The 13,241-nt window shown below is 35.8% G+C and overlaps 1 pseudogene across 1 annotated transcript; it reads left to right on the forward strand.

The window, feature by feature from the left end:
- The first annotated feature begins 6,635 nt into the window (after positions 1-6,635).
- On the forward strand, positions 6,636-7,097 carry LOC100390468 (small ribosomal subunit protein uS8 pseudogene; annotated as a pseudogene). Its single transcript, XR_013533526.1, has one exon. The product of XR_013533526.1 is annotated as a small ribosomal subunit protein uS8 pseudogene (transcript).
- Positions 7,098-13,241: the final 6,144 nt, after the last annotated feature.

The following is a 13,241-nucleotide window of genomic DNA, read 5'->3' on the forward strand; positions in this document are numbered from 1 at the left end:
GCCAGCAATTTGGAAACACACTCACCTAAACTGTGAGAGCTTTTGGTGCTGGGCTATGTTTGCTTACCTTCAAATCTCAGTTCTAGATAATACTGGCATATAGTTGATACTCAATATATATTTATGAAGATGATAAAATAAATATTTGCATATTATTACAAGATAATACAGATAAAATGTAACTCTAATAGCAATTTTAACAAATATAAGGGCGATACATTTCAGAAACCAGGCTATTCTGGTAAACTGCTTGTTACATAATAATTTACAGCTTACATAAGCTGTTTTGTTTCAGCTGTAAATTTTGTCGCATAGAACCAAATTCAAGATTTTTATTGTTTGTTTAGTTCATTGGAAGTCAATGCATGCTCATTATCATTAAAAGTAATAACAGCTAAGTTAGTTTTATTAATTTAGCAGAAAGAATCCCAGGCTTAGTGATGGAGCTGTCTGAAATCCACTGGTTTGTGGAGTGTTTCTTAATAAGTTACCTGGAAATAGAAAAATGCAGAAGGAAAATATAGATTTTGGACTTTGAAAAGCCAAGAATCAAATTTCCCAAAGTGTGAGTTTCCTCATTTGTAAATGGCATTAGTGATTCCTTCCTTGTCAGGTTATTTGAAGGATTAAATAAAATAATGCATTGTAAAATGCAGTAGACACTAAATAATTTATTCCTCTTTCTAAGAGTAATTGTCTGCATTTATCAAATGGAGTTAAAATTTCTATGGTAGCATTAGTTGGTTTGAAGTAATGTATCTGATGTGTCTTTTAAATTATAAGTTGATATTAAAATGCCATTATTACATTTGAAATTATTAATATAGCTGAAATATTTTATTCCAAATATTCTAAAGTCTTTAAGACATGTTTAAAAATTTTATTTTGACAAAAATAAATTTGTTGTAAAAAATTAAAACTAGAATAAGTCTAAAATTAGACTCTGCTCTAATTTTAGAACCTACAAACTACATATTCTCACAATAAAGATCTGTGCCTATTTTCCACCAGATCGAATCACCATTTTTTACTTTTAAGTCATATGCTGGCACAGATTTTATTGCAGGGCAAATCCCGCCTGGATTGCCCATAAGACATTCTTGAAAGGGCAGAATATATTTTTTTTATTTTTCCTACTACAAGTATGTTATTTAAGCAATCATCCCTCTAGTGCCCAAATTAGTAGAAGCCTGAACAACTTACCACTTTCCTCAAGGCTTAGAATGGCAGTTTAGGTGTGGATGGCCTCTAGCATATTTTATTACGGTTGCATCTCATTTGTCTGACAACACTGGGAAATGTGCTATGTCATAAGAGACAATTTTGCAAATAACTAAAAGCTGTCCTTTGAATGAAGCAACTACACTTGGTTAGTTACTGAAATGAAAATTTTATAAATAAACTTCATATTTCTCAACTTTTTCAACTAAAATAGTATCCATTTTTGTGCTCTGCTATAATTTTAGATATCCTCATGGGTGTGAAGCATGAAAGTTTGTTTTCCCTTGCACTGAGTGACCCAATTGCAGTGCTTGAAATTATCATGTCCTTAACTTTACTTGTTTTGTTGACTGTTTCTGGAAGATCAGTTTTTGGCTCATTCTGTTGTGGCATCTTCCTCCATCCACATCTGTCAACTGCTGTCAGTCTTGAAGATGGCTTGAAATAGGGTGGCTGGCTTCTGCTTGCCCCAGACTTTCCTAGTTTTGGTTCTATAGTCCCCAGCTCCTGTGAAACCCTTCAATTAGGGACATTAGGGGCAATTGGTTCCTCTACTTGCAAGTTGTCATCTTGCAACATTGACAGTCTAGCATGTTATAAATCGTGGTAAAGAAGGAATGAATAGAACTTGAATACGAGCCTGATGACCTCCTTGAAAACCGTCATTAATAAATGTTGTCACATGGATTCTCACTATAGTTTTAAGGCCAGTGTTTGTTCTCTTAGGCATACTCAGCTTGGTTCTGGATAGCTGAGATTTTAGAATATAGCATCCCTCTCCCTCTAGGTGGGGAGCTGTGAGCTGGACTACCTTAACTAACTCCAGTTTAGTTAGATTCTACTCATTAATAAGAAATGACTTAGAGGTGGCCAGATAGTGTCTCCACAACTGTCTTTAGGAGTTAAGAATAAAAAATAGTCTGCCGGAGCACTGGGAGTGCTGGCTCACACCTATAATCTCATTACTTGGGGAGGCTGAGACAGGAAGATTGCTTGAAGCCAGGAATTTTAGATCAGCTTGGGTGACAGAGTGAGAGCTTGACTCTACCAAAAAAAAAGTGGCTGTCAATCTCCCACTGGTTCCTTGCCCTAACCAATGTGTACATATCCTGCTGCACTGCCATCACTAATGACACATAGATATTAGAGCAAATCCTGCTGTCACTGTCCAGATGAAGTACTTTGACCAGCACCCCCATCAGAGTGTTGTTGCAAGTGAAGTGGATTAGGAACACCTTGGCTCCTGCAGCACAGCAGGTGCTGAACCTTGAGGGGCCAGAGGACAAAGCCATGGACCTGATACCAGCCCCCACAGGATGAGAGCATGCAGACCAGAAGTGATGAGCTGAGCCTTGGCCTCCTGAAGTCATCTAGAAAAGAAGCCAGTTTACTTAACCCACCTTATGCCACAGTCAAGCCTCCAAGTGCATCAAAGAATATAAAAGCAAAACAAAACAAAAACTTATCTAATGGAAAGCAACTTCAAAGATTAAAGGAGCACCAGCTGACACAGATGAGAAAGAACCAGTGTAAGAACTCTGTCAACTATAAAATTCAAAGTATTTTCCTATCTCCAAATTATCACACTTACTGTTCCAGAAATGGTTCTCAATTAGACTGAAATAGCTGAAGTGACAGACACAGAATTCAAAATCGAGATAGGAGTCACGATCGTTGAGATTCAGGAAAAAAGTCAAAAACCAACCCAAGAAATCTAAGGAATCTGATAAAATAATACAAGAGCTGAAATGCTAAACAGTCATTTTAAGGAAAGAATATAACAGATCTGATAGAGCCAAATAACTCATTAAAATAGTTTCATAATACAATTGGAAGTATCAATCGAAAAATAGACCGAGTTGAGGAAATAATCTCAGAGCTTGAAGACCAGTTATTTGAATCAACTCAATCAGAAAATGAGAAAAAAATGGACAAAACCTCCAAGAAATATAGGATTATTTCAAACAAACAAACATATGATGCATTGGTATCCCTGAAAAAGAGGGAGAGAGAATAAGCAATTTGGAAAACATATTTGAAGATACTGTCCATGAAAATTTTCTCAACCTCACAAGCGAGGTTAACATTCATATTCAGGAAATGCAAAGAACTCCTGTGAGATACTATACAAGATGATAATCCCAAAGAAAACATAGTCATCAGATTCTCCAAGGGCAAAGTGAAAGAAATATTAAGTGCAGCTAGAGAGAAGGGGAGGTCACTTACAAAGAGAACACCTTTAGGTTAAGAGAAGACCTTTCAGCAGACACCATACAAGCCAGAAGAGCCTGAGAGCCTATATTCAGCATTCTTAAAGAAAGAATGTCCAACCAAGAATTTTATATCCAGCCAAACTAAGCTTCATAAGGAAAAAAGGAAATGAGATCCTTTTCAGATAAGCAAAAGCAAAGGGAATTTGTTACCACCAGACCTGCCTTATAAAATGTCTTTAAAGAAGTGCTAAACATAGAAATAAAAAACTGTTACTGACCACCACAAAAACAGAGTTGAGTATATAGATCATTGACACTACAAAGCAACTACACAATCAAGTCTGCATAGAACCAGCTAACAACATGATAACAGAATCAAATCTGCACATATCAATATTAACCTTAAACGTAACTGGGCTAAAAGCCCCACTTAAAAAGCATGCACAGTGGCCAAATGGAGAAAGAAGCAAGACCCGATTATGTTCTTTCTTCAAGAGATGACCTCACATGCAATGACCATGATAGGCTTAGAGTAAATGAATGGAGAAAAATCTACCAAGCAAATGGAAAATGAAAAAGAAGATGGATTCCTGTACTAATTTCAGACAAAATAGACTTTAAGTCAACAATATAAGAAGACAAGGAAGAGCATTTCATAACAATAAAAAATACAATATGTATGCACCAAACACTGGAGTACCCAGATTGATTAAATAAGAACTTAAAGACCTACAAAGGGACTTAGACAAACACATGATAATACTGGGAAACTTCAATACCCCATCGACAGTATTAGACAGAGTAGAGTCAGAAAACTAACAATGATGTTAAAGACCTGAACTTGGCACTTGACCAAATGGATCTAACAGGCATCTACAGAACACTACACATAACAACAGAATATACAATATTTTCATCTGCATGTGGCACACATGTGCTTAATTCTAAAATTAAGCACACTGTCTGCAATAGAATAATTATCAATGAATTCATAAAAAAACAAAATCATACCAACCACACTGTCAGACTACAGCATAATAAAAATAGAAATCAATATTAAGAAAATCTCACTAAACCATATACTTACATGAAAATTAAACAACGTGTTTCTGATTTACCTTGGGTAAACAAATTAAGGGAGAAATTAACAAGTTATTTGAAAGTAATGAAAGCAAAACAAATATACAACATAGCAAAATTTCTGGAACTCAACTAAAGCAGTGTTAAGAAGAAATTTTATAGCACCAAATGCCTGCACCAAAAATTTAGAAAGATTTAAAATTAAGAACCTAACATTAAACCTAGAGAAACTAGGAAAACAAGAGCAAACAAATCCTAAAGCTATCAGAAGAAAAGAAATCACCAAAATCAGAGTGAAATGGAGTTGTGAAAAATCATACAAAAGATCAACAAAACCAAAAGTCAGTTTGTTGAAAGAATAAATAAGATCGTTAGAGCACTAGCTAGACTAACAAAGGAAAAAAGAGAGAACATCCAAAGAATCACAATCAGAAAAGTTAAAGAGAACATTTCCCCCAACGCTAAAGAAATTAAAAAAAAAATCCTCAGAGATGATTATGAACACCTCTATGCATACAAACTAGAAAACCTACAATAAACGGCTAAAATCTAGAAAACTGATAACCTCTCAAGGTTGCACCAAAAAAAAAATTGAAACCACGAACAGACCAATAATGAGTTCTGAAATTGAATCAAAATTAAAAAGCCTACCAACCAGGAAAAGCCCAGGACCAGACAGATTCACAGGGACCAGCTTTAAATAATGCAGTTAGGGCAGAATAGTTGGGATCAGAGATCAATTATTACTATGAGGGATCACTGTAACTACACTGCTATTCTACATGTTGGAAATTTTCTACAAATAAAAGTTAAAAAAAGTGGTACATGCTTGCAAATAAATTTGAGAAGCTAAAAGCTAAAAGAAAAATCATAAAAATCACCCATAATTACCAACTGAGAATAAACATTGTTACTATTTGAATAAATAAATATTGCTGAAGAACATGGAAGGTAAGAAAGGGAAAAAAGATGACTACAGGTCTGGCCAAGCTAAGAGATAATGACAGCATGTTTTTTTTAAAAAAGAGAAAAGCTGGGAAATACATTTGATTCAGAGGTAGGGACAACAAGTCTCTGACAGAGGCAGTAAAAGTTGAAATCATAGGCATAAAGGTATTAAGGAAAGTTAAGAAAGTGGCAGCAGCAGCAGTCTGAAGTCACTGCTTGCAGTCCCCACTCTGACTACCGACCGACAGACTTCCTTCCTTCTTTAGCCTCTGACCTGATGCTGGGCTTTAGACACCACCACGATAGGCAAGAAAGTGTCCATATGGTTACCAATGGCAGGGTGGTTGAAGAAACCATTTCTCTCTTTGAGTTTACCAGATGTCCGAAGAAAAGCTGGTGTCAATCCTACTGCAACTGTTACAAAAAATTGAAGAGGAGAAACTCTTCCGTAACTCAGCAAAATTCTGATACGAAAACCTAGCAGAGAGAGACAGAGAGAGAGAGAGAGAGAGAGAGAGAGAGAGAGAGAAGAAAGGAAGAAAGAGAAAAAAGAAAGAAAAAAAGAAAAAACTTCAGACCAATATCCCTGATAAACACAGATGCAAAAATCATCAGCATTATACTAGCCAAATGAATGCAGCAACACATCAAAAAGCTAATCCACTATGATCAAGTAGGCTTTATTACTGGGATGCAGGATTGGTTCAATACACATAAATCAGTAAATGTGATTCATTACATCAATTAAAAACAAAAACCATGTGATAATCTATATACATGCAGAAAAAAACCTTTCATAAAATTTAACACCCCTTCATGTTAAAAATCCTCAAAAAACTAGAAATTGAAAGAATGTGGCTCAAAATAATGAGAGATCTATATTGATAAGTTATATAGGAATACAACTAAAAAGAAGAAATAGCTCTACAATGAGAATTAAAATACACTGCTGAAAGAAATAAGAGGTGATATAAACAAATGGAAACACTTTCCATATTCCTGGATTGAAAGAATCAAAACTCACACTCAACTTTGTACTAAACAGACAAAAGCTCAAAGCATTCCCCTTGAGGATCAGAACAAGATAAGCTCTCAATACTCATATTCATCATCCTACTGGAAGTCCTGGCCAGAAGAAATAAAAGGCATCCAAATAAGAAGAGAGGAATTCATCTTTCCGCCATCTTTCGGTGCCGCCACAATGGTGCGCATGAATGTCCTGGCTGATGCTCTCAAGAGCATCAACAATGCCGAAAAGAGAGGCAAACGCCAGGTGCTTATTAGGCCGTGCTCCAAAGTCATCGTCCGGTTTCTCACTGTGATGATGAAGCATGGTTACATTGGCGAATTTGAAATCATTGATGATCACAGAGCTGGGAAAATTGTTGTGAACCTCACAGGCAGGCTAAACAAGTGTGGTGTGATCAGCCCCAGATTTGATGTGCAACTCAAAGATCTAGAAAAATGGCAGAATAATCTGCTTCCGTCCCGCCAGTTTGGTTTCATTGTATTGACAACCTCAGCTGGCATCATGGACCATGAAGAAGCAAGACGAAAACAAACAGGAGGGAAAATCCTGGGATTCTTTTTCTAGGGATGTGATACATATATTTACAAATAAAATGCCTCATGGACTCTGGTAAAAAAAAAAAAAAAGAAGAGAGGAATTCAAACTATCCATCTTTGCTGATGATATGATTTTATATCTAGAAAACTCCATACTTTCTTCCCAAAAGTTCCTAGATCTGATCAACAACTCCAGCAAAGTTTTAGGATAAAAATTCATGTACAAGAATCAATAGCATTTCTATACAACTACAAAGTCCAAACTGAAAGCTAAATTAACAACATCATCTTATTCAAAATAGTCATACATATAAAAATTACATAGGAAATAAAATACGTAGGAATATAGCTAACCAGGGAGGTGAAAAATCTCTACAATGAGAATTACAAAACACACACTGGTGAAAGACATCAGAGATGACACAGACAGATGAAAGTCTTTCCATGATCATGGATAAAATTATTATTGTTAAAATACCATACTGCCCAAAGCAATTTACAGATTCAATGCTATTTCTATAAAACTATTAATGACATATTTCAGAGAATTAGTAACACACACACACACACACACACATATATATATAACCAAAATAGAGCTCATATAGCCAAGGCAATCCTAAGGGGGAGGAATCACATTAGCTGATATCAAACAGCATATTTCTGGCACCAAAACAGACATATAGACTAATGTAACAGAATAGAGAACACATAAATAAAGATGCACAACTACAACCATCTGATTTTCAGCAAATTTGATGAAGATAAGCAATGGGGAAAGACTCCATACTCAATAAAAGGTGCTGGGATAACAGGATAGCCATATGCATAACATTGAAACTGGACTCCTTTCTTTCACCTTATGAAAAAAAACACTCAAAATGGATTTAAAGACTGAAATATAAAACTTAAAACTATAAAAACCCTAGAAGAAAACCTAGGAAATATCACTCTGCAAATAATCTCTGGATAAGATTTTATGATGAAACTGCCAAAAGCAACTGTAGTAAAAACAAAAATTGGCCGGGCGTGGTGGCTCAAGCCTGTAATCCCAGCACTTTGGGATGCTGAGGCGGGTGGATCACGAGGTCAAGAGATCTAGACCATCCTGGTCAACATGGTGAAACCCCGTCTCTACTAAAAATACAAAAAAATTAGCTGGGCACGGTGCCACGTGCCTGTAATCCCAGCTACTCAGGAGGCTGAGGCAGGAGAATTGCCTGAACCCAGGAGGCGGAGGTTGCGGTGAGCCGAGATTGCGCCATTGCACTCCAGCCTGGGTAACAAGAGCGAAACTCCGTCTCAAAAACAAAAAACAAAAATTGACAAATGGGATTTAATTAAAGGGCTTCTTCAAAGCAAAAGAAACTATCAAGAAAGTAAACAGACAACATACAGAATGACAGAAAAGATTTTCAAACTATGTATATGATAAAAGTCTAATATCAACATCTATGGGGAACATAAATTAACAAGCAAAAGCCAAACAACCACATTTTTAAAAATGAGCAAAGGACATGAGCAAACACTTCTTCAAAGATGAGATACACATGGCCAAAAAAGTTCAGCATCACTAATGATTAGAGACATGCAAATCAAAACCACAATGGCATACCATCTCACACAGTCAGAATGGCTATTACTAAAATGTCAAAAAATAACAGATGCTGATGAGGTTGCTGAAAAAAATGGACCATTTTTACAGTGCTGTTGGGAGTACAAATTAGTTTAGCCACTGTGGAAAGCAGTTTGGCGATTTCTCAAAGAACTTAAACCAGAACTACCATTCAACTCAGCAATCCCATTTTTGGGTATGTTCCCAAAGAAATACAAATTGTTCTACCATAAAGGTACATGCATGTGAATGTTAAATGTAGTACCACTCACAATAGTAAAGGCATGGAGACAATCATGATATATATACACCATGGAATACTATACAGCCATAATAAAACAAGAATGTGTTCTATGCAGCAGCATGGTTTCAATCAAAGGCCATTTTCCTAAGCGAATTAATACAGGAATAAAAAACCAAATTTATACATTCTCACTTATAAGTGGGAGCTAAACATTGAGTACACATGAACACAAAGAATAGAACACCAGATACCATGTCCCACTTAAATGTGGAGGGTGGGAGGAGGATGAGGTTCAAAAAACTACCTATTGAGCACTATTCTTATTACAGAGGTGGCAAAACAATCTGTACACTCAACCTCAACAACACGTAATTTACCCATGTAACAAACCTGCACATGTACCTGCTGAACCTAAAATAAAAATGGCAAAGAAAAGTAATTCCATTGCTGAAAGTCTCTTCGTGTTGTCCTGTTGAATGGAAAACTTGTAAACAATTCAGGAAGCAATAAGGTAGAGCTTACAAATATGGCTAAGGTTTCCTTAAACACCTCCTTTGTGTAGTAAAGCAGTGAATGCACATCAGGAGTAGTGGGGAAATCTTCTGGGGTTTTGGTCTGGCCTAGATATGAATATTGACTCTGGGGTTGTTTAATTGAAAAGTCTTAAAACAATCTCTTAGATTATTCTTTTAAACCTCTCTTCCAACATTAGAAAGAGAAAATGAGCTTGATTATGGGAAAGCATGCAGGCTCTTTGCCCCTTGTCTTTTTGTACCCTACCTTTTCTACTCCCGTTGCCTGTATAATTAAAGGCTCTCTTTCCAATGGTTCTAGCCACATTAGCCTCCTTATTTTCCTTGAACACATTAAATCCTTTCCTCAAGTTGATATCTTTTTAGCATGGAGTACTCCTCCTTCAGAAATCCACATGATTCACTCTGTCATACATTCAGAGGTTTGCACAAAATTTACCACATTCAGTGGTTTTCCACAAGCACCCTCTTCATACAAGCATACCTTGCTTTACTTTGCTTTGCTTTATTGCACTTTACAGATGTGTTGTTTTTTTCCTTTCAGTTGAAGATTTGTAGCAACCCTGTGTTGAAAAAAGCCTATATTTTCAACAGCATGTGCTAACTTCATGTCTCTGTGTCGCATTTTGGTAATTCTCACAATATTTCAAATTCTTTCATTATTATTATGTCTGTTATGGTGATCTGTGATCAGTGATCTTTGATGTTACTAGTGGAATTATTTGCAATGCTTCAAGTTGTGCCCACATAAGATGGCAAGCTTAATGGTAAATACAGTATATTTTCTGACTGCTTCGTCCACTGACTGGCCATTTCCCATCGCTTTCTTTCAACTGGGGCTGCCCTATTACCTAAGACAAAGCAATATTAAAATTGGGCCAACTAAGTCCTACAATCAACTCCAAGTGTTCAAGTGAAAGAAAGAGTTGCATGTCTTTCACTTTAAATATGCAGGAAGCATGCTGAATGCTGAGATATGCTGAAAATTAGGCTTCTTGGACCAAACAACCAAGTTATAGGTGAAAAGGAAAAGTTCTTGAAGGAAATTCAAAATCCTACTTCAGTAGACACATGAATGTGTGTCTTAAAACAAAAAAACAAAAACAGCCTATTGCTGATATAGTCTGGATAGAAGATCAAACCAGCCACAGCATTTCCTTAGTCTAATCCAGAGCAAGGCCCTAACCCTCTTCAATTCTGTGAAGATTTAGAAAGGTGAGAGAACTGCAAAAGTCTGAAACTAACAGAGGTTTAAGGAAAGACACTATCTCCATAACATAAAAGTGCAAGGTGAAGCTGAAAGTTCTGATGCACCAGCTGCAGCAAATTATCAAGATCAATGTATGATTATTGGTGATGGTGGTAGCTACACTAAACAACAGATTTTTAATGCAGACATAATGGCCTCCTATTGGAAGAAGATGCCATCTGGGTCTTTTACAGCTACAGGGGAGAAGTCAATGCCCTGCTTCGAAGCTGCAGAAGACAGACTGACTCTTGTTAGGGGTTAATGCAGCTGGGGACTTTAAGTTGAAGCCAAGGCTCAGTGATCATTTCAAAAATCCTAGGACCATTAAGAATTATGCTAAGTCAACGCTGCCTGTGCTCTGTAAATGGAAAAGCAACACCTGGATGATAGTTCATCTGTTTACAGCATGGCTTGCCGACTATTTCAAGTCCACAATGGATACCTACTGCTCAAAATAAGTGATTATTTTAAAGAGAATATAGCTCATTGACAATCCACCTGGCCACCCAGGGGCTCTAAGGGAGATGTACAAAGAGATGAATGTTGCTTTTATGCCTGCTAACACAACATCGTTCTTCGGTCCACAGACCATGAATCAAGAAGTAATTTTGACTTTCTGGTCTTATTATTTAAGAAACACATTTCTAAGGCTGCAGTTGCCACAGATAATGTTTCCTCTGATGGATCTGGACAAAATTAATTGACAGCTTTCTAGAAAAGATTAACTATTCTATATGCCACTCAGAACATTTATGATTTATGAGAGGAAATCAAAATATCAATGTCAACAGAAGTTTGGAAGAAGTTAATTGTAACCCTTGTGGTTGGCTGTAAGGAGTTCAAGACTTTAGCAAAGGAAGTAACTGCAGATGTGGTGGAAATAGCAAGATAACAAGAATGAGAAGTGAAGCCTGAGTATGTGACTGAATTGTTGCAACCCCATGCTAAAACTTTAACAAATGAGGAGTTGCTTCTTATGGATGAGAAATAAAAAAAGATTTCTAGAGAGACAATCTATTCCTAGTGAAGATGCTATTAACATTGATGAAAAGACAATGAAGAGTTCAGAATATTACATAAACTCAGTTGATATAGAAGCAGCAGGATTTGAGAGCATTGACTCCAATTTTGAAGGAAGTTCTACTGTGGGCAAAATGGTATCAAACAACACCACACACTACAGACAAATCTTTTGTGAAGAAAAGAGTCGATCAATAAAGCAAACTGTATTTAAGAAATTGCCACAGCAACACCATCCTTAAGCAACCACCACTTTCATCAGTGAACAGCCATCAACATCAAGGCAAGACCCTGCGCTAACAAAAAGAATAAGACTCACAAAAGGCAATAATGATCATTAGCATTTTTTAGCAATAAATTATTTTTTAATTAAGATATGTGCATTATTTTTAGACAACATGTTATTGCAGACTTAATAAAGTATAATGTAAACATAACTTTTATATGCAATCCAAAACCAAACAACTGCAATATTCACTTTATTGCAATAGTTTGGAAACTGCAGTTTTCTCCAATATATGCCTGTAACACTTTTTATATGAAATATTTTATACACACATTTATAGCAGATGAATTCTAGTGTGCAATTTGCTTGGAAGAAAACAAAGCAAAAATAAGATCTGAAAAATGTTTACTTGTACATCAGCACATAAAACCACTTGAAGATTGCTAGAGCCATTGACAGGAATCAAGAAGTTGCATTTATTAGTAATTTTTAGGCTTTTGATATGCATGTATTTACATGATTTCATTGAATCTAACAACTTTGTGAGGTAGATATTATTTAGCAGTGCATTTTACAAATAAGGAAAATGATGTTTCAGGAAGCAAAGTTGCAGAAAGCAAACCCATTCTTTTAGTTTGAGACTGTTGTCTCTCTCAATAAGAGCCAGCATTTTCAAAATGTTTTCTTATGTAACTCTTATAACATTCTGATGTTAACAGTTGTAGTATTATCATGAAAACAACAAATCTGTTTATTATAATTTAGAACATTACCTTCTTTTAGCCATGTGTCATATTTCAAGACAATTTTATACAGTAGTAATCATATTATAATATTATTATTATTGCTAGTTTGAGTACTTTACCTTGAAGTATGGGTTGAAATGACCTACCCTTTTCATTAGAAAATTATGCCATTCACCACAAATTAGTTCTACCTGTGTTTGAACTTTATATACAAAAATCTTGAGTATATGTTCCTTCGCATTGACTTATTTTACTCCAAATTATGTCTGTGATGTTTATCCATATCAGTGTATGCAATAAGAATTGGTTTATTTATATTACTTTATAGTATTCCATGGTATGAATATATCTTAGCCTATGTCTTCAATCTTCTGCTTATGATTATAAGGATTGTTTCCAGTTTGAAGGTGCTATAAATAATGCTTACTACAGTCAAGATTTAGCCCCCTCCCCTCCACTCCCTTGAAACAATTCACATTAAGATTATCAGTGACCTCCAGTAGTACCTGATCTCTCAGAGTATCATTCATCAACCCTTCTTTCTTTCCGTTTTGGTAAATAACAATTTTCTCCACTATAA

Source organism: Callithrix jacchus, chromosome 3 (genome assembly GCF_049354715.1).
Source record: "Callithrix jacchus isolate 240 chromosome 3, calJac240_pri, whole genome shotgun sequence".
NCBI lineage: Eukaryota > Metazoa > Chordata > Mammalia > Primates > Cebidae > Callithrix > Callithrix jacchus.